Source organism: Nuphar pumila, chromosome 3, assembly GCF_984573655.1.
Source record: "Nuphar pumila chromosome 3, dmNupPumi1.hap1.1, whole genome shotgun sequence".
Lineage (NCBI taxonomy): Eukaryota > Viridiplantae > Streptophyta > Magnoliopsida > Nymphaeales > Nymphaeaceae > Nuphar > Nuphar pumila.
Window position 1 is genome coordinate 79,782,929 of NC_143251.1, and position 22,434 is coordinate 79,805,362.

Sequence of the window (22,434 nt, forward strand, 5' to 3'; positions counted from 1 at the left end):
GGTTGTCTTCGCTGAACCGGGCGCATTCGGCAAAGAACATGGCAAGATGGGCCTTAGGATTGCCGGATCCATCAAACTTAATGAATTTCCGGGGGAGGTTCTCCAGATTGATGTCCCCTTCCAAGCCGAGGTAGAAGTCCTGCCTAGTGTATGACCTCTTTTCTTTGTCACGGATTTGCAGGTCTTTGACTATCTTTGTCAACGCTTGGATTGAATCCTCTGCAGGGGCCCCATACTTGGGCTTGTTTACTGATAGTGGCTCTTCCACTGGCCTCTTGGATGATCGCAGATGTTTTGCGATGTAGATTAGCTGCTCTTCTTCAGAATTCTCTTCTGCTGACTCAGAATCTTCAGAAGTACTGTCACGTTGTACTTTCTGCTTGCTAATTTTGATGGGCTTCTTCTTGGCTTTGCCCTTAGAAACTGTCTTCTTGGGACCAGCCTTAGCCTGCTCGGCCATCATCTTGGTCATCATCTTTTGAAAGACTCGGTACATGGCCGGATCAACATCGCTTTCATCCCCTGAGTCATGCTTCTTGGATACTCTAGGAGAATTCATCTCCTCTGGTTCGCTGTTACTGTGCCGTTGAGCAGCCTGCTTACCAGCCCTTGTCTGAACCATTTTTAGATGCCAAAGTTTTCCTGTAGAAATATGGGAATGGTTAGAGTATGGAGAAGCTTTTTGAAAATTATAACTTTTTAAGGAAAAAGAATGAAGGATTTCGGCAGACAATTTCAATAGATTATCCCATTACCCGGGATTGGGTCATCACATGATTTGTGATAATTGTGTTACCATTTGATGATAACAGAGAAATGTGCCTTGTTACCTAGGCGAGGTCGTCAACCATGATAAAATATATTGAAGAAAAAAAATGTGGGAGGAATGTCCCATTTACCCGGGATGAGGTCGTCACCAAAATTGTGACTATTTGTGTTATAAACAAAATACAAGAAACAAAATTTTGGCCAAAAAGTAATTTTTATTGATATTTTTAACATTCAAAGACAAAGAGAGGGTGGGCAGACAGTTTGCCACCACTCTCGATATTCAGATGATACATTTGGCCCAGGAAATACAGACAGAGAAATAAAGGAGTCTCAGGTATATTTAGTGACATGGTATTCCCTAGACCACTGATCCGATTGCAGGTTGAATTCTGGCATGTTGTCTGTCGGGAAGCGGGTGTTGGCACAAATCTGTCGCTGCGAAAACTGCCTGAGACATCATTCTGGCTGATAATCAACACAAAAGAAAGGGCCAAGCAATCTGTAGCGCTTGTCCCGAGCATAGGTGTATCGAGGAACAGTCTCTCTTCTGTCGAAGAAGTCCCAAACAATCTCCTTCTGATGTAGTTTCTCGATCAAAGCTCGGCACTGAATGGCTGACTTCGGCTGCTTACTATTGAATCTGAAAGAACTGGCCTTCGAGGGAACGTGTCGCAGGAACCACGACTGCAAGGCGTAGGTGCATCCTTCTACCAGAATGGTTTCCCCAAGAGCAAATTGAGCCAAGCCTCTGTAAAGGAAAGCTAAGGCTGCCATAGAAACTGATAGCTGATGGGTCTGCTTGCTTCCCCATCTTCGAAAGAGCTGGGCGACTCTGACATCTATGAAATTCTGACCATCTTGGAAGAAAGTTAATCCAACTGTGCACAGGATCATGGCATGCTGAATCCTATCTTTCGCTGCTCGAGACAAAGTGTCCACTTCCTCGTAGGTCCCATACTTGCGATAGAGTCCGAACAGATCGATGAATTGATTCCCACCAATCTCAATGAGAGGCCAAAATCTACTCCCTGTTGCTCTAGCCAAGACTTCTCGAACATCCACCCCTTTGATGTTGATCAAAAACTACTGCTTGACAGGATCATCTGGCTGGCTAGCTGGTTTGGGCAATACCGTAATATCATTGAACTCATCCATCAGTAGAGTCATTTCTCCCCAAGGAAACCAGAATGTGCAGGTACATGGATTCCACCATTCTGCCATAGCTTGAATCAAAGCTCCATTGATGGTTCGCTTGCCTACCGCTGATGCCATCTCCAACCCACAATCATCCAAGTGGTCTGGGAACATACGTGAGAAGGTGGCGAACCAAGAATAATACCACCGAGGGAAGAAAGGACGAGACTTGATGACCCGTTGATCCGGGGATCCATCCTTAATCTGATAGAAGACATGATCTCGAGGAAAGACCACATCGAGGGAGTCAGGTGCCATCAAAACGATACTGGGGCAAAGAAGAAATGAGGGGAATCAGATAGAATGCAGGACTTATGGATAGACTTTTTGAAGATACAAACCTGAAAATTTTGAAAGATCGAGGAAATTTTAAAGGAATTTTCCAGGGTTTTTGAAGAAAATTTGACCTAAAAAGAGAAAAGAAATGTTGGTAGAGAAAAATATACACCTGGGGTTTTTGAAAATAAGGTTAAGTTTTGAATAATACACCTAGGTTTTGATATATATATATGAAATAAGAGAATTATCATACAACTAAAGCGGCACAAACAAGGATGCGCACACAGCACTCCCTAAAGGTTGACTCTAAATGCAATAGTTGAAATGGCTTGTAGGACCTTAATCCTAACTCTAGGGTTCAGATCATCTGATTCTAATCAAGATACGCCGATATACCCAAGCCGAAGCTCGAAGTACGTGGCATAGAAATATTTCTCCGGTTCTAAGGTAATGGCTTCCCAACATCCTTGAGCACCTACCGATATACCTCGGACTATGGCCCTTAGGTACGTGGTAGGGGGCGAGAACCCAAATAAGTGGTCCAGTTGTGAGGCTCTCTCTCGAACTATGGTTCAGTGAGACAGCCCAGCAACGTGAAGACCAGGACAATATAGGTAAGGAGGTTTTCAAAATATGCTCAACATGCAAGAAATCAGATGGCTCTAATGCAAGTCCTAAAGAGATAGATTAAAATGAAGAGAAGCATACACTTGCATACATTGTTTTGCATTCAATCCGTAGAATTGAGGAGAGTTGTATTTCAAACCTAAATCTAATGTGAACATGGTATAATCTCCTCAATATGGTCCTACCAAACCATACTTAGATCCTATATGCAAAGATGTCAGCTTTAGGACAGAGTCTAGGCTCCTAAGGTTTGCATAAAAAATGAAGCTGACATTTGAAGAATAAAGACTTAGATAATATCAAAGCAAAGAAGAAAAGGCATTAAATTCGACCGGACGAAGACGAGTCCTATCACGGTCGCCAGAACTGTCATCATCGCAAAATTTTTCCTCTCTTGTGATTTATCTCTCTTCCTTCTCTTTTCCTTTTCTCACCTCTATTTTCTCCTTTTTAAAGGGAGAGAAATAAAAAGAAAGAAAAGAAAGAGAGAAGAGAAAAAGAAAGAAAGAAAAAGAGAAGAGGAATTCTTTTGCGGGGTCTCACTTGACCTTAATTTTAAAAATATTTGAGAAAATGACTCGCCTCTGTTTTTGAAATATTTGCGGGAAAACTGGGAGACAGGATCCGCTCGTCGGTACGAGGTTCGACCGTTCCTGGCGCCTTTACCAGGGGTAATCGAACCAAGGGTCGAATTTATGCCTTTTGCTTTGCCAAGAATTTATCCAAGGATTTATCCTAAGTCTAGATGCACAAGGAATCATGCATGTGCAATGCAAGGACGTATGCTCCTTTTGAAAATGATTTGAAAAATTTCCAAGTGTTTATGAGATGAATCTGATAATGGAGTGAAGAATATGATTTCTAACTTTAGAACTTAAGATTTAAAGTTCTAAGTTGAAAATAAATTTGGATCTTGAGAGAAATGATCTTGAAACTGAGATAAAGAGAGAATAAAGGAAATTTCAAAGTCATAAATGGACTTTGAATTTAGAAGTTTGATCTTGGATGAATATTTGGAATGGAATTGAATTCTAACTTTGAAGTTTTGAAATAAAAATGTGGGAAATCTAAAGGGAATTGAGAAATAGAATTGATTTGAAAGTTGGAATTTAAAGATGAAATCTGAATCCAAAGTCTGGATTCTAAAAATAGAGTTAAAATTCAGGAGGAGATTGAATTCTGGATTTAGAATCCAAAATAGGAATTGGATTTGAATTTTGGGATGAAATGGAATTGGTTTTAAGAATTGAAATTGGGAATAGAAGTTGATTTGAAATCGGGAGTTCAAGATGGAATTTGAATCCAGAGTCTGGATTCTAAATAGAGTTGAGATTTAAACTGGAATTCTGGATTTAGAATCTGAAATAGGAATTATATTTGAATTCTGGGATCCAAGATGAAATTGGATTCTGATTTTAAAATGGATTTGGATCTAAGATCTGAGATCCGAAGGGGAATTGGGTTCTGGATCCTAGAATGGAATTGGATCTGAAATCTGAGATCCAAAGTAGAATTGAGTTCTGGATTCTAGAATGGATTTGGATATGAAATCTGAGATCCAAAGTAGAATTGGGATTTGGATCTTAGAATGGATTTGGATCTGAAATCTGAGATCCAAAGTAGAATTGGGTTCTGGATCCTAGAATGGAATTGGATTTGAAGTCTGAGATCCAAAGTGGAGTTGGATTCTGGATCCTAAAATAGAATTGGATCTGAAGTCTGAGATCCAAAGTGAAGTTGGATTTTGGATCCTAAAATAGAATTGGATCTGAAGTCTGAGATCTAAAGTGAAGTTGGATTCATACTTGGAAATCTGAATCCAAGTTGAGATTAGGACCTAACTTTGGATTTTGGAAATTCAAAATTGATTTTGAGGATGAATTTCAAAGTCAAATTGGACTTTGAATTTGAAATTTGAATTTGGATTTTAGAAAAATGAATCAAGAATTTCAAAGTTAAATTGAACTTTGAATTTGATTGGAGTTTTGAATATAAAATGAACTTTGAAATTTCAAAGTTAAATTGAACTTTGAAATCTGATTTGATTTGGAATTTTTAATACAAAATGAATTTGAAATCTCAAAGTAAAATTGGATTTTGAGATTGAAAATAAAATAAGAATAAAGAGATGAATAGGATTTTATAAGAATTGAAGATTGATTGAAGAAGATATTGACACCACTTGAATTTTTGAAAAGGGAATTTTGAAAATATGATGCAGTTCTATCCTAAATGATGGATGAAAAAGGGATTTGAAATTGGATTTTGAAAATCGTATTTCATTCTTTACATGAATTGAAATAAGATTGAAAATATAATACATCCTTGACTATGGTCATTGAATGTATTATATAATAATCTATATTTAAATTCAGGTGAAGAATAAAACAAATTTTTGGGGTTTTATAGAGTTTAAAATGAAATTAACTCTCAATATACCTTGACTATGGCCATTGGTATATATCTTGAGCCAAGTTTAAGTTAAACTTTAATAAAAGAAAGAAACATTTGAAAATATGATGATTTTTGAAAAGGATCCAGTGTTATTTTATAAAAGATAAAAATACTAAGTCTTGTCTACATCCCGACTATGGCCGTTGATGTAAATCATCAACTTAGGATTAATTTACCTCTTACAAAATGGTGCACGTGCCATTCGTGTTTCACCATTGTGAGAATTTGAGAAATGAAGGCAAAAACGCATGAAAACAAGCAATTCATGATGTTTATAATGCTCATTCATTCTACCTAAAACAAGGAATGTAAATTCTCATTTAAATTTAGCTATTACAATACTTTAAAATTGAAAATACAAATCCCAATGACGATATTTCCCTGCAAAACATCATAGTTAGTATGGAAGCAAAAGAGAATTGCATATTTCAAATGAGCCAAATGCGAGGTACTCATATGCCAAAATATTTATAATGGAAAAAGTAGAAGATGATGTATACCTGTATACATACCTATGTGTAGATACATATATGTATATACATATAGGTGTATATATAAATATGACATATATCATTCTTTATGAAACAAGAAAGAGGAGAATTTGGAGGTAGTATGGATGTTACAAGTGTACACACAGGTATAAGGCATCAACACAAGGATGCCACCAATGTGGCGGCAACCAACACAAGGTGCAGTGACAGATTTTCTGCAAAGCAATGGCAGAAAGGTAGGTGCTGTTCTGACTTAGTGAAGTGGTGGTGAAGGAGGGTTTTTGTGAAAAGTATACAAATGCTGGGTGATAAGAGAGTATAGGCGATCACAGCAGTGCTCAGCACTGCTGTGAGCATGCAAGAGTAGCAGCAAGTGATAAACAAGTGGAGTGTGTGAGAGATGACAAGTATAAACAAATGACTAGGTGTATGTATGTGTTGTAAATGATTAAGTGATGAATGTAGTTGTAGATGTGCATAGTATCTACAACAGGTGGAGTGTGTGCTGGAGGTAAGGGTAGTGAGAGGGTATGAATGTAGGAAGTTACTGTGAAGATATAGTGGCTAGATAGCTACTGGTTGTGATGTAGGAAGATGTTGGTGAGAATAATGTATGGAGATAATTCCAGCCATAGAGGATGTGTTGCAATGAGGTAACAACGAATGCTATGCTGGGGTTGGTAATAAAATGGGTTGTAACCAATGGTAGTGACAGTAAATAAAAACAAGTGGTGTACTATGCATACACTATGCATTTATGACAATGAGGTATACCTAAAAGAGAGTATAGCCAACAAGGAAGGTACCTAACAAATACTAAGTAATGAGGGAAATAAAGGAACAGTGTTGTGTGAATATGCACAACAGCAGATTAATAGTATAATGAAGGTACTAGTGAAGATGGTGTGGGTTTACAATAGGTAAACATATCTGGAATTGGGTTGTAACAGTTTAAACAGAAGAAGACAAGTTATGCTGGAAGTTGGTGGAAGTGTAATAGTGGGGAAAGCAGCAAATTCTAAAGGGGTTTTGAACCTACCGTGACATGTGCAAGGGATGTGGCTACTGTACTGGTGGATGCAGAGTGGTGCAGAGAAAAATATGATGCTAAAAATATACACTAATGACATAACATATCATTGAACTAGTTTCATGCAGTAAGTAAATCAAATTGATCTTTCTAATGAAATCAATTGATTTTATTGATGGATTCTAGCAGATGAAAGTTCTCTCATCAGATATTTCTGCATGACATACCCTAAACGATGTCATCTCGAGATATAAATTTCCAGCTTTATACCTGTGATGCTGAACAGAAGGCAAGACGCTGGTAGGGTAGCTAAGAAGACTGGTGAAGAGAGGCATACAATGGAGCTTATGGCAGTTCATTGAACTGCTTAATCATTTAACAAGGAATCCAGTAGGAACGAGTTCCTTAGAAAATTCGAGTTCCTGCACGACTACTTGGTAAGCATACACAGAACGCGACCACGGGAGATCAAATTCTGTAAGGTGCTCCATCTTGCTCACTGTTTAGACACTAATAATTGGATGCATTAATACGCTTTCTTGCCAGGAACATCCTTAGCTGCCACCCTCTCAACCAGAGGAGGATGAGAATAGCACCACATATCTACATTCATAATTGATAGGTTTCCCCCCTGCAGTTTCACTAGCCCTGCTCGCAATGGGGAAACCAAAACCAAACTTCTTTGCAAAAGCATCAGCCTAAACCATACTTTGCCCGATCTTGCAGTTGGATAGGCTAGAAGGAAAAAAATGAGGCAATGATGGGTTTGAAACCAGCTTGGGGGCCCTTCTTGCAAGTGCCGACTCCCCCCTAATCCATCAGGTTCTGGCACGCTTGATAACAGGATCGAGATGCCTCCTCAAGGATTTTGGATGAGGGTTTTCTGAGACATATCGATTATGAAATTCCAGGCCCTCGATGACAGGTGGGAGGTAACTTGCTCCCAATGAACACAATATAAGACATGTTGTGGCATGAGATGCTGAGTTTAACACATGTAATGGAAGATGCGATGAAGAAAGCCGATAGGGGTGCTGGGGCTGAATCCCAAACAAACAAAGGAATGCAAACAGATGATGGAAATCGAAAATGCTAAAAAAAAAAAAGAAGCTTATTTTGCGCAAATCATGATGCAGATGCAGAACCTATCGACGATATATCAGTGATTCCATGGAAGTTGAATCAAATGGATGATGTCGTGAAACAATAGCAGAGCTATTAGCTAATGTGCAGGAAATATTTAAACAAAGCAGAGGCAATGAGAACATATTAACGATGGGTCAAAATTTCAGAAACAACAAATTATCATTAACAAGATGCTGAAGATAAGATGACCAAAAAAAAAAGAAAGAAAAAGAGAATAATAATAAAAAAAAAGAAGAAGAAGAATAATAAAATACAACGAATAATCAAGCATAATGAAATTCAAGGCAAAATTTGAACGAAACACAGTGAACTAGAGTGAATGGAATACGTTTCGATGTCCTTAGAAAAAAAAAATCAGACGCAAAAGACAACAAGGAACAATAATGAAAGAAAGAGATAGGAAACCAGAGGTTAGTGGGAATCAATCGTAAATTAGATATCAAATGGGAGATGTGAAATGAAATTGCAAAGAATATCAAATGCATGATGCCTATATACCACGAGCTCTCTGTTATAATCGATTCAGCCCCTCCTTTGAAGGGTATCAAATCAACACAGGGGCAATTTACACAAGTCAGTAAGAGAACAAGGCCATAAAAAAAATGAACAAACCATGGCAATTTACACAGAGTTGCGAAGGAAGAAGAGGGAGCAAACAAAATGCAAGCAACAAAAAAAAAATCCAAGTAAATTTCTAAAAGGCAAAAATGATTGTCGGAATAGGGAAGTTCCTTTGTTCTTGCATAGGATGGATCGATCCTGCTATATGCAGGTCGATCCCATCCTCGATGCTTTATATAAAAAAAAAACAAATTAAAACAGAGGAATATGATAAAACAAGGCAAATCGAAAGAAAGAAAGAAGAAAGAAAAAAAAATGGAAAGAAAACTTATGGAAAATCAAAGAGAATCCGATATACTGAAAAAAAAGGATGGGGGGTGATAGAACTATCCAATAAATCACGATAAAAGAGTGAAAGAAGAGAAAAAAAAAACTATAACAGGTAAGATAAGAAAAAGAAATCGAATGTTAAGAGACGATCATTTGCCCAAAAAAAATGTAGGAATGGGGAGGCATTCCCTTGACTGTAGCAAACAGAGGATCCACTCCTGCTATATGCAGGATAATCTCCTCTCTAATGCTCTTATAATCAAATGAAAGGAAAACGAAGTAGAAAGAAAGAAAGAAACAAATTAAGACAGAGTAGTACTGAAGATCAAGGAGAAAACAGTGTTTTAGCAAAAAAAAGGAATATGATTTCTTACCTGTAATTGCAGTGGATTTGATCACTTGCTACTGAGAGGGAGAAGTAATGGTGGCTATTGTATGTCACTGCAAGATGAGATCGGTTCCGATGGTGGATGACTCCAGCTGCAAGTCTCCTTCAGAATCCAAATGAGAGAGAAAGGGCGTACATGAGAAAAAAGAGTCGAAAGGGATGATCGTTATATGATAAAAAAAATGGATGATCCTCGAAGAGGATCGATGCCTCTTCTTAGAGAGAGCATCGAAGGATCGAGAGAGGAAATGGTTGAGGATTAAGGGTGGAGAAGAGAGGGGATTGTTGGAGATCGAAGGCGGAGAGAGGAGAAGAGAGGCGCGGGAGAGAGTCCGTTATGTCTTTCTTGATTTTCCAAAAAGAGGATCCATTTCAAAGAAAACTTCATGTAAAATGGTTTTTCAAATGAGTTTTTTAGTAAAAAATAGTTTTGAAAAGCTTGAAATCATTCGTTTTTCCCGTAGTTTTTCCAAAATTTTGTTCTTTTGGTTTTTATGTTATTTTTTCATTTTTTGTATTTTCTAGAGTAAAATCCTAAAGTTTTGCGAGAAACCAAAGGTTAAAACTAATTTTTTTGTGTTTTTTATAAAATATTTACAAAAAGGAGTTTTTCTGAGAACTCAAGGCAATTTTTGCGACAATTTCTTCAGAAAATGGATTCATGTCCGGATTTTTAGGAAATATTCGAGGTTTTACAACCTCAAACTGAGAAACATAGGGTTGGGGATCCAACAGAGTGCCATATGAATTGCCCGAGCCATTTAGAACCATTTTTGGTATTTTTATAATTTTAATTTGGAAATCGGACAACGGGACTCAGATTTGGATTTAAAACACTGGGTTCGCACCCGAAATCGATTTTGTATGGATCAATATGGTTTTTAATCCGGAAAATCTGAAGAATGACTGAAGTTTAGCTTTGAAATTGCTTTGATTTTCTTAGAAGATGGAGTTAGAGGCAAAAGGGTCATTTTGCAAATCTTTGAAAAATTTGGGGTGTTCACAATCGCCTTCTTCGTCTTTCACTTTGATTGAAAGATTCGCCTTCTCTTTGATAAAAGGATTGCCTTCTCTATCTTTCGCTTTGATCGAAAGATTCGCCTTCTCCTTTCTAAAAGGATCTCTTTCTCCGTCTTTTGCTTTGATCGAAAGATTCGCCTTCTCCTTGATAAAAGGATTGCCTTCTATGTCTTTCGCTTTGATCGAAAGATTTGCCTTCTCCTTGTCAAAAGGATTGCCCTCTTCGTCTTTCGTTTGTCGAGAGACTCGCCTTCTCCTGTCAAAAGGATCGTCGCCTCATATTTCGCTTTGATCAAAAGATTTGCCTTCTCCTTGCTAAAAGGATTGCCATCTTCATATTTCACTTTTGCCTTCTCCTTGCTAAAAGGATTGTCATTTTCATATTTCATTTTCACCTTCTCCTTTCCAAAAGGATTGCCCTCATCATCTTTCGCTTTGATCGAAAAACTTGCCTTCTCCTTTCTAAAAAGATTGCCCTCCTCATCTTTCACTTTGATCGAAAGGTTTGCCTTCTCCTGTCAAAAGGATTGCCCTCTTCATCTTTCACCTTGTCGAAAGATTCGCCTACTCAGATCGCCTTATTCATATTTCGCCTTGTCGAAAAGATCACCTTCTCCTGTCAAAAGAATTGCCTTATTCATCTTCCGCTTTAAATCAAAGATTTTCCTTCTTCGATTTCCCTCTTCATCTTTTGCCTTGTCGAGAGATTCGTCTCCTATTAAAAGGATCGCCTTATTCATCTTTCACACCATCGAAAGATTTGCCTCCTGTTACCGTATTCATCGTTCATTTTGTCGAAAGAATTGTCTCACATCTCCTTATTTTCCATCTCTCACATTCCCAGAAGAGTTGCCTCATTCAGATAAAGTATCTCTTCTGTCCCATCACGGTTTCTCCATTTGAGAATTCTGTATGGTCGTACCCACTCAGGTTAAGGGTCAAACCTGTACTTTTTGCGAGAGGTCATTGATTTCAAAAGCTATTTTAGTCTCAGCAATGATACGCTCAAAATCATCCCTTTTTCAAGCTTTAGGTAACCCCATCTTCCTCCTTTCGCAAATCCCTTCTAGATTTGTTCGTCCAAATTCCGACGGTCCCATCATGGTTTCTTCATCCGAGGATTCCATATGGTCGTCCCTTTCAGGTTAAGGGTTAAGCCTGAACCTCGCTCTGCGAGATATCTTTCCATTCAGGTTAGGGTTAAACCTGAGTCTCATTTCGACTAGATGTCCTTTCTAGTCCCACCACGGTTTCTTCATTTGAGGACTTCGTGCGATTCCCCCACTCAGATCAAGGGCTAAACCTGAATCTCGCTTTTGCGATGCATTTCGTTGTCTCATCACGGCTTCCTCGTTCGAGGATTCTGTATGGTCGTCCCCTTTCAGGTTAAGGGTGAAGCCTGAATCTTGTTTCACGAGGTACCTTCCGTTCAGGTTTGGATTTAAACCTGAACCTCGTCTCGACGAGGTAATCCTTCCAGTCCCATCATGGTTTTTCCCCACAAAGGAATCCATGCTCCGTATATCCATCTAGGAAAGGATCATGCTTAAGTTTCATCTCACGAGGCATTTCTCTCGAAAATGTCCCATCGAGGTCCGCTTATTTTCCTTTCCCCATCCAAAGTACCTTGATATATCTTCGTCCCATCCAGGTTAAGGGCTAAACCTGAATCATTCCAAAAAGTTGATCTCGTCTCACCCACGAGACTTGATCAAAATTCTTATCTTTCATCATTTCGGGATCTTCGCCCAAAGTCCCATCACGATTTCCTCAGTTCTATTATTCAGTCATATCATTGTCGAGGTTTTCGTTCCCCCAGGACCATTCAGGAATAAGGTTTTAAGCCTGAAAAGCCATGTTCAAAATAAATTCTTCCACACCCAGTTCAGGTTGATGATGTCTTCTTTTAAATCGTTGTAATTTTGAAAAGATTTTTATATGAAAAACATGTGAAAACCAGACATCAAATAATAAAAACCGGTTCTCACTAGTGGATGAGACCGGGTCGAACTCAGGGAACGGGAATATTTCGTATTCAAGTACACAAATCTAAACTAATCTTTATTGCCGAATTATTGAAATGTAAAAATGTTTAAGACAAGTAAAAACAACTAACTATTACAATAAATGAATACCCTTCGCAGAGGGCGTAAAGTGCAATATTTACAAACCCAAAATCAAATTCCTAAATCTAAATTGAAAATAACAACTTCTACTCTTGTGCTTCCCGTGTCACACATGCGCTTCAGCTCCAATCATGTGCTATCCTGCACAAATCAAACGAACACGAGCAGTACCAGAGATAGAAACTAAAACTATACTAAACTGACTAAATGTTAAAAATACAAAGGAAATTAGGCAAGAATTCTAAATGACAATTTCAAATGAAAATGAATTCTAATTAAATCTAACTAACTAATTACTGATTACAAACTAATTAACTAACAGTTTACTTAACTCACAACTAATACTACTCAATTAACTAATGTCTATCAGTTAATGAACTAATCACTTAACTAATAGTAAAGTAACTACTTATGAAAGTATATGAAATCAAAACAGGGAATTAGAAAATTAAACAAAACAGGAAAATCAACTTTAAACACAAATTGAATGTATTAAAAGAAAACAAGAAATGACATGTAAAAATAAGAAATGAATTATAAACCAAAATATGAAGGACTTTTAGAAAGAAAAAAAAACTGATAATCGAGATGTAAGAACATACAAGAATTTAGAGAGAATGAAAGGCAGATTCAACATGTAAGAAAATTATATGAATAGTAAACAGGAAAATTAACAAACTCACATCTAATGAAAAACGGATTCAGCATAAAAAAAAAAAAACAGGAAAAAGACTGTAAAACAAAACAGGAAATGATTAAACCGAACTATGTAAAAACATGAAATTACAATATTGAAAACATGAAGAAAGAAGAAATCAGAAGGTGCAGCAAATAGTAAAACTGATTTTAAAAACAAACAGGAAATTGCAGAATTAAAAACTTAATGAAAGAAGACAATTCACGATATTCAATTCACGAAAACTAATGAAATGCACACAAAACATAGAATGATGAATGAACAAAACAGCAAACGAAGATCAATACAGAAAATTGTAAAATCAAAGGAACATTCGACTGATGCAGAAGCAGAAATTCATAGACTGAAAAAATATAATGCACGATCAGACTTATAAAACTAATCTCAAATTTTAAACTTGTTGAAAACAGGAATCCGATACTAAATTCAATTAGAAAAATCGATATGATGGAAAAAAATCTGGAACATCTACAGAATTTACTCTAATGCTTTTCTGCTTTTTTTTTTTTTTACTTTCTCGTTTTTGTTTTTTTTTCTTTTTCTTTTTACACAGAATTAATGGAAGAAGATGAAGAAGAAGAGGAAGAAGAAGAAGAAGAAGAAGATTGGAAATCAGAGGAAGAAGAAGAAGAAGAAGAAGAAGAGAAAGAAGATGAACTTACCGTAGCCGAAAGGATTAGGGAAGAATGGCCATCCACCTACACGCCGCCGCCGGACTGAAGCACCTCCACCACCGGATTGAAGAAGATGAAAGGAGGAAGAAGAAATAGAGGGAAAAGAAGGGGAATCCGGCAATGGAAACAGGTGAGAAGAAAGGGAAGAGAGGGAAAGAGGATTTGGAATTGGCGCACAGGGTGAAGACGCCCCCCTTTTCGTTTTTCTGGGTTTTAAAAACCTTTCAAACCGGCTGGAACCGGTTTGAAACAGAAAATGTTTTCAGTTTAAAAAAATTCAAACCGGTTCAAGCCGGTTACTTATTATTTTTTTCAGTTTTTTAGAAATGCAAACCGGTTCAAGCCGGTTTGTGTTATTTTTTTCAGTTTTTTCAATTTTCAAAAATTACAAACCATGTAATGGTTTGTTTTTATTATTTTTTTTCATTTTTAAAAGTAAAGAAAACCGTATAAATCGGTTTATTATGAAAATTTTCAAAAGTTAAAAAAAAAACAAATTTATTTATTTATAAAGAAACTCAAAAACTATTCTAACTATATATATATATATAATTTTTTTTTCTTTTCTAAAAAACAAACACTTAAAATGAATATAAAACTATTTTTCATGCATTTTCTATTTTTAAATCATTTTAGCACATTTACTCGAGAACTAACATAAAATTGGGTTTTTGAAACATTATTTCATAAAATCATGCATATTTAAATGTTAATTAACCCTGAATTATATGCATGATCAAATACCCCCATGCTTATGTTTTGCTAGTCCTCAAGCAAACTAAAAAAATGCAAGAAATCAAATTATCACCTAACTCACTTTCGTAGGAATCACGGTTGCATTTAGCTCATGCAACAAGCCATTTCAACTCCTGGGTTACCCCAGTGGACGAGTAAGGTCTCATGAGGGTTTGCAGTGATGCTACCCACAAACATCTCTGTCATGTATGCAAAATATTACACATCCTCATAAGCAGTAGGTAATCAAAGACTTTATTTTCACAAATATTTCCTATTATTTCAAAATCACAATATAATTAGAGTCTTTTATATACCACCACAAAAAAGAATTTCTTTCACTTTTCTAAATATCACAATTATTTATGTTTTATTCTTAGAAAATCCAATAAAAACATATTATTATTTACTTATCCTCACTCATATGTTTTCTACACAGGTTTTCTCAATCACACTTCTAAGCATTGAACTTTTCTTTCTTTTTAAGCTCTTTTCTCTCTTTTTTTTTCACGCTTTTTCTTTTTGCACACTTATTTTTCTCTTATAGCTTGCGTGTGGTCTGCTTTTATGCCTTGTGCAATGTCAATATCTTCTATACTTTTTCAATACATACCAAAAGATATCAACTAAGACATAAAAGTGACTTCCTTCATTCACCTTTATAACATGAGAGCCAAACATTTCAACTTGTATCTGTTCTCAGTTACTTAGGATCACGAAGTTTTCCACTCTCCTTTTCGAAAATGGAATTAAAAGTTTCAACTTACATCTAAGTTTCATCTACTAAGGATTGTGGAATTATCCAAACAACCTAACGCATGCTTTTTCTCACTTTTTGTGCTCATTTTTACGCTTTTGTTCATTTGCTTAGTTTTTCAAAAATAGAACTGTGCATATTCATATTTATGATTCAAAATAAATTCTAACATGTATCTATCATCATTTCTTTGAAATCCACATAAACAACCATAATTTTTAGATCTATGTCAAAAAAAAAAAATCGTGGGGCTTAAAAATCCTCTAAAAACATCAGATTTGAAATAACATTCATATAAGTTCAAACTCTTTCTTTAAAAATCTACTTTTCATGAGAGATGTGTAAACATGTGCACGAACGTAAACAGAAATATCAAGGTGTGCAAACTACACCCTCCCCCATGCTTGAATGACACTGTCCCAGTGACACTCCCCCATGCTTATATGAAACTAAGTGAATGCACATGAGAGAAATAAATGAGGGAAAAAGAGTAGAATGACCTGACATAAATTAAAAATACACGTTCTATGAAGATAATGAATGCAATGTATACATGACAAAACATAAAACTCATAGAATGAAACAAAAAGAACATGAAAAACTCATGAAAAAGTAAAAACAAAATAAAATCTATAAATTCTAAGCAAATCTAATAATATACAAGATATGGGTTGCCTCCCATAAAGCGCTAAGTTTGACGTCCCCAGCCAAACGGATCCCTGGAAAAATCCTTCATCGTCCATGAGATCAATGGACATGAAGTCAGGCTCAACCGGGCTCTATGTAGAAAATAGTGTCATCTGTGACACTACGCACTGTGTTTCCATCCCTTCTACCTCCAAATGTAGTATCATGACTCTCTTGACATGAAGAACGGAGATTAGTCTCATGTGAGAGACTGGTCAGGAAATGAGAGTCTAAGACCGACCGAGTATCAATGAATGCTACTTCAGACAAGTGGTGAATATGATCTGGCTTGACTTGGTCAAGCACCTTCTGCATCTGTACCTCTTGCTTACTGAAAACATTCGGTGATCCTAAAGGCTGAGAAAATGGGGCTTTATGTAAAGACTGTAACAACTGAGGGCCTTGCCCCTTCTGCTGAGGAAAAATGGAAATCGACTTGTCAGTGGAAATGATATGGGGCTCATGAGTCGATTCCCGAGTGGGGAGATACACCTTCCCGCTCTGAAGGGATGTATCAGATTTGACTTGCTCATGATGTGAATCAGTGGGTTGCAAGTCAAATGACATGGAATCCTCTCCCTTTGAGACAACAGACTGACTATGAAGGTTCCCCTGGCTTTGCCTAGTGAAAGTCTCAACCAACTGTCCCATTTGAGTCTCTAGCTTGGCTATTGACTGCGTATGGGAGCTCAAAAGTTGTAATATCCTATCTTGGAAGGATTGACTAGGTGAATGCTCATGAGAATGGGGTTGAGTATAAAGAGGTTGAGCTGGAGGATGAACCTGTGGAAAAATGGGATGCGAGTTGAAATTCCACTAGAAGGGGGTGAATAGTGAAATACGATAAAGATCAATAAAATAAAATAATCAGGCAATAAGGCACAACACATAAAACACAAAATTTATACTGGTTCGGTCAATACCCAGACCTACATCCAGTCCCCAAGCCAACCATTTGAGCTTTCCACTATAACATCTGAGTCACCGGATAAATAGTACAACACCCTCTTCCTCAGAGGTCTTCTTCTCTCAACAGAGAAGGGGCACACCCTCTTCCACAGAGGTCTTCTTCTCTCAACAGAGAAGAACGACACCCTCTTTCACAGAGGTCTTCTTCTCTCAACAGAGAAGGGCAACACACTCTTTCACAGAGGTCTACTTCTTTCAACAAAGAAGGAAAACAGTGAACAACAGAGTTACAATACTTCCTATAGAACCTTCAGAATGATATGAATGCACGAATGAAGGATTCTTAGAATGTTCTGTTTGTCACTCAGAGGATACTCTTTGTCAAAGAGCTATACTTGACTTTTTCTCTTTTCTTTCTTTTCTTTTTCTCTTTCTTTTTCAAGGCTCTCTTTTCAAATATCGAATAGGAATTTTTCTCGTTGTAAGCTCACATGTCCATTCCATTCCATGTTGAATAGTTTATTTTAGTGTGTTTATATAGCTTTAAAAAAGTAGTCGTTACTTTTTGAAATCGTAGCCTTTTTGAGATGTGAAATGTTATGTCATTTCAAAAAAACATCTTTAGAGAAATTCGAGAAGCCTTTTTCCATAAAAGTAAAGTATGGGGTACACTAGTCGTTGTAATATTTTAGGTAATACATATTTTATGAAAAAAGTCTATTTCTTACAATAGTACATTGAACGTTGGATTGTAGTTTTGTCTTTATCCTAATTAATGATTTGAGGTACATAAGTACTTCTTTACTTTAAATGAGTGTAAGTACAATGAGTGCTTTGAGATATTTATTTGTACATAGTCATGTCAAGTGTTTTCTTTATGTTGTGTTTTTCAAAGTCTTCAGAGAGAATGAGGACTACAAGAAAGTCGACATTCTTGAGAAGGATATTTTAACAAGGATTTCTTACAGGAGGTATTTAATGCTATACAAAGAGAATGATGACTTCAAGTAAGTCGACATTCTATGGGTTTATAAAAAAAGGTAACTAGAGTCATTTCAAAAACTTTATTATATTTGTTTTCTTTGTGTAGCCGATTTTCATGTTTTGTCTTTTACCCATATTTGAAATCATTTCTTTAAAGATGGTAACTAGAGTCTTTTCAAAACATATTATATTTGTTTTTCTTTATGTAGCCGATTTCATGTTTTGGCTTTTTCCTATATTTCTTTTCATGTTGTCTTGTATATGATGTAAGGTACAATTATTACATTTTGAAATCATGTCAAAATACCTTTTTCATAAAAGGTTGTAAGAAGATATAATTATTAGTTTTCAAAAAGGAGCTTTTTGAAACTATCGTATACTTTTATGATATAGCTTTTATGAATGAGTATGTAATATGCAATATGCATGTTCCTGAAGGTTCTGTTACATATGACTCTAAAGAAGAAAAAAAATCTTCATCTTGAGGTAGCCGATCTCTTCAGTTGATCTTTAGGAATGCATGGCTCATCAAGCTTTTTCTTCAAGGAATATGATTGCACAATAGTTGTACTTGAACAGGAAGTCTCCATCCTTTTTGGGTGAGATATCCTTGCATCAAATACTCGTTAGATTTATGGCAAAACATATTCAGTCATAATATAACATTTTTTCAAGAGGACATATTATCATATCATATAAAATCAAATACGACAGTGTATCATATTATGTGACATCAAAACAAAGTTTCTCAACATGAGTAACCTTGTGAAGGGTTACTGGGTCTATACTGTGTCTGGGAGGGCTGATGGGATAGGGTAATGGATTGGTTTCGCCAACCTGGGTTATATGATGATGTAAATGAATCAGGCAGGGGTTTAGCGAAACCTTGGGCAGCATTCACCTGCTCCTGAACAAATTTAGGATATAATGGCGCTGCCGGACAATCTACAACACAGTGTGCAGGGCTAGCACATAGCTCGCACACTCTTTCTACTGGACTTCTCGAAGAATTGGCTAGGAATTGATCTAACTTCCTAGTCAACTGGTCAACCTTGGTACGCAATTCTAACTCAGACCCAACTTCGGAAATCCCTACTTTCCTAGGACCACTAGATAGAGATGTAGTCCTATCGAGCCATGAAGATAAAGCATGATGCATCGTGTTTTCACTCAAGGTCTCAAATAAAGACCACGCCTCATCCTCACTCTTGAGCATAAAAGTGCCCCCACAAGACAAATCAACCATTTGACGATGCTTCTCAGTAAGCCCGTCATAAAAATACTGCACCAATTGCCAACGAGGCACCTGGTGATGGGGACACTTGCGGAGAAGATCTTTCAATCTCTCCCAAGACTCGTGAAAATGTTCTCCCTCAATTTGAGAAAAACTGGTTATAGCTTTACGAAACTGGTTTGTCTTACCAATTGGGAAATATTTTTTTAAAAATTCTTTTTGCATTCCTTCCCAAGTAGTAATACGAACCGTCTCAAGAGATTTTAGCCAGTGCTTGGCTTTATCTTTGAGAGAGAACGGAAACAAAGTCAACCGCATAGCATCATCTCCAAAGTTATTGATTCGCACAGTCGAGCAAATCTCAAGGAATTCGTCGAGATGACGATATGGGTCCTCATTGCTAAGGCCATAAAACGAAGGTAACATTTGAATCACACTGGCCTTAATCTCAAAATGGCTCGCTCCTACATCAGGTCTCGTGATGCAGGAGGCGGGAGTATACGTATTTGGCATGAAGTACTCCCTCAAAGGACGGATCAATTGATGATCGTCCGCCATTGCTTACACCTTAGAGTAGACCGGTGTAGCACACGTCCTAACTCTGGGTTTTCTACCTAACTAACGCACTAAGCGGACAAACCACGCAAACCACAAAGCGAGTAAACTAAAAACAAAAACTAAACAAACACCACGCAGTTACACATAACAAAGATTATGCAAAAGAAATATAAAATCTATGTGTACGGTACCAATTGTACACAGTCACCTCTAAGGGAATCCTAATAGGTGGGCTGTGCAGAAAAGTAAGCTCGTCTCTAAGATATGCACATACGTGGTTCTAAACGTAAATGCAACACAAACACTAGGCAATAAAGTGAATACTAATATTACGCCGTTCCCCGGCAACGGCGCCAAAAATTTGATGTCTTCTTTTAAATCGTTGTAATTTTGAAAAGATTTTTATATGAAAAACATGTGAAAACCAGACATCAAATAATAAAAACCGGTTCTCACTAGTGGATGAGACCGGGTCGAACTCAGGGAACGGGAATATTTCGTATTCAAGTACACAAATCTAAACTAATCTTTATTGCCGAATTATTGAAATGTAAAAATGTTTAAGACAAGTAAAAACAACTAACTATTACAATAAATGAATACCCTTCGCAGAGGGCGTAAAGTGCAATATTTACAAACCCAAAATCAAATTCCTAAATCTAAATTGAAAATAACAACTTCTACTCTTGTGCTTCCCGTGTCACACATGCGCTTCAGCTCCAATCATGTGCTATCCTGCACAAATCAAACGAACACGAGCAGTACCAGAGATAGAAACTAAAACTATACTAAACTGACTAAATGTTAAAAATACAAAGGAAATTAGGCAAGAATTCTAAATGACAATTTCAAATGAAAATGAATTCTAATTAAATCTAACTAACTAATTACTGATTACAAACTAATTAACTAACAGTTTACTTAACTCACAACTAATACTACTCAATTAACTAATGTCTATCAGTTAATGAACTAATCACTTAACTAATAGTAAAGTAACTACTTATGAAAGTATATGAAATCAAAACAGGGAATTAGAAAATTAAACAAAACAGGAAAATCAACTTTAAACACAAATTGAATGTATTAAAAGAAAACAAGAAATGACATGTAAAAATAAGAAATGAATTATAAACCAAAATATGAAGGACTTTTAGAAAGAAAAAAAAACTGATAATCGAGATGTAAGAACATACAAGAATTTAGAGAGAATGAAAGGCAGATTCAACATGTAAGAAAATTATATGAATAGTAAACAGGAAAATTAACAAACTCACATCTAATGAAAAACGGATTCAGCATTTAAAAAAAAAAAAAAACAGGAAAAAGACTGTAAAACAAAATAGAAAATGATTAAACCGAACTATGTAAAAACATGAAATTACAATATTGAAAACATGAAGAAAGAAGAAATCGGAAGGTGCAGCAAATAGTAAAACTGATTTTAAAAACAAACAGGAAATTGCAGAATTAAAAACTTAATGAAAGAAGACAATTCACGATATTCAATTCACGAAAACTAATGAAATGCACACAAAACATAGAATGATGAATGAACAAAACAGCAAACGAAGATCAATACAGAAAATTGTAAAATCAAAGGAACATTCGACTGATGCAGAAGCAGAAATTCATAGAATGAAAAAATATAATGCACGATCAGACTTATAAAACTAATCTCAAATTTTAAACTTGTTGAAAACAGGAATCCGATACTAAATTCAAGTAGAAAAATCGATACGATGGAAAAAAATCTGGAACATCTACAGAATTTACTCTAATGCTTTTCTGCTTTTTTTTTTTTTACTTTCTCGTTTTTGTTTTTTTTTCTTTTTCTTTTTACACAGAATTAATGGAAGAAGATGAAGAAGAAGAGGAAGAAGAAGAAGAAGAAGAAGAAGATTGGAAATCGGAGGAAGAAGAAGAAGAAGCTGAAGAAGAGGAAGAAGATGAACTTACCGTAGCCGGAAGGATTAGGGGAGAATGGCCATCCACCTACACACCGCCGCCGGACTGAAGCACCTCCACCACCGGATTGAAGAAGATGAAAGGAGGAAGAAGAAATAGAGGGAAAAGAAGGGGAAAAGGGGAATCCGGCAATGGAAACGGGTGAGAAGAAAGGGAAGAGAGGGAAAGAGGGCAAAGAGGATTTGGAATTGGCGCACAGGGTGAAGACGCCCCCCTTTTCGTTTTTCTGGGTTTTAAAAACCTTTCAAACCGGCTGGAACCGGTTTGAAACAGAAAATGTTTTCAGTTTAAAAAAATTCAAACCGGTTCAAGCCGGTTACTTATTATTTTTTTCAGTTTTTTAGAAATGCAAACCGGTTCAAGCCGGTTTGTGTTATTTTTTTCAGTTTTTTCAATTTTCAAAAATTACAAACCATGTAATGGTTTGTTTTTATTATTTTTTTTTCATTTTTAAAAGTAAAGAAAACCGTATAAATCGGTTTATTATGAAAATTTTCAAAAGTTAAAAAAAAAACAAAATTATTTATTTATAAAGAAACTCAAAAACTATTCTAACTATATATATATATATATATATATTTTTTTTTCTTTTCTAAAAAACAAACACTTAAAATGAATATAAAACTATTTTTCATGCATTTTCTATTTTTAAATCATTTTAGCACATTTACTCGAGAACTAACATAAAATTGGGTTTTTGAAACATTATTTCATAAAATCATGCATATTTAAATGTTAATTAACCCTGAATTATATGCATGATCAGTTGACTAACTGGGGCATTTTTCAAAATTTGGAGTGTTTCTTTGCCAGT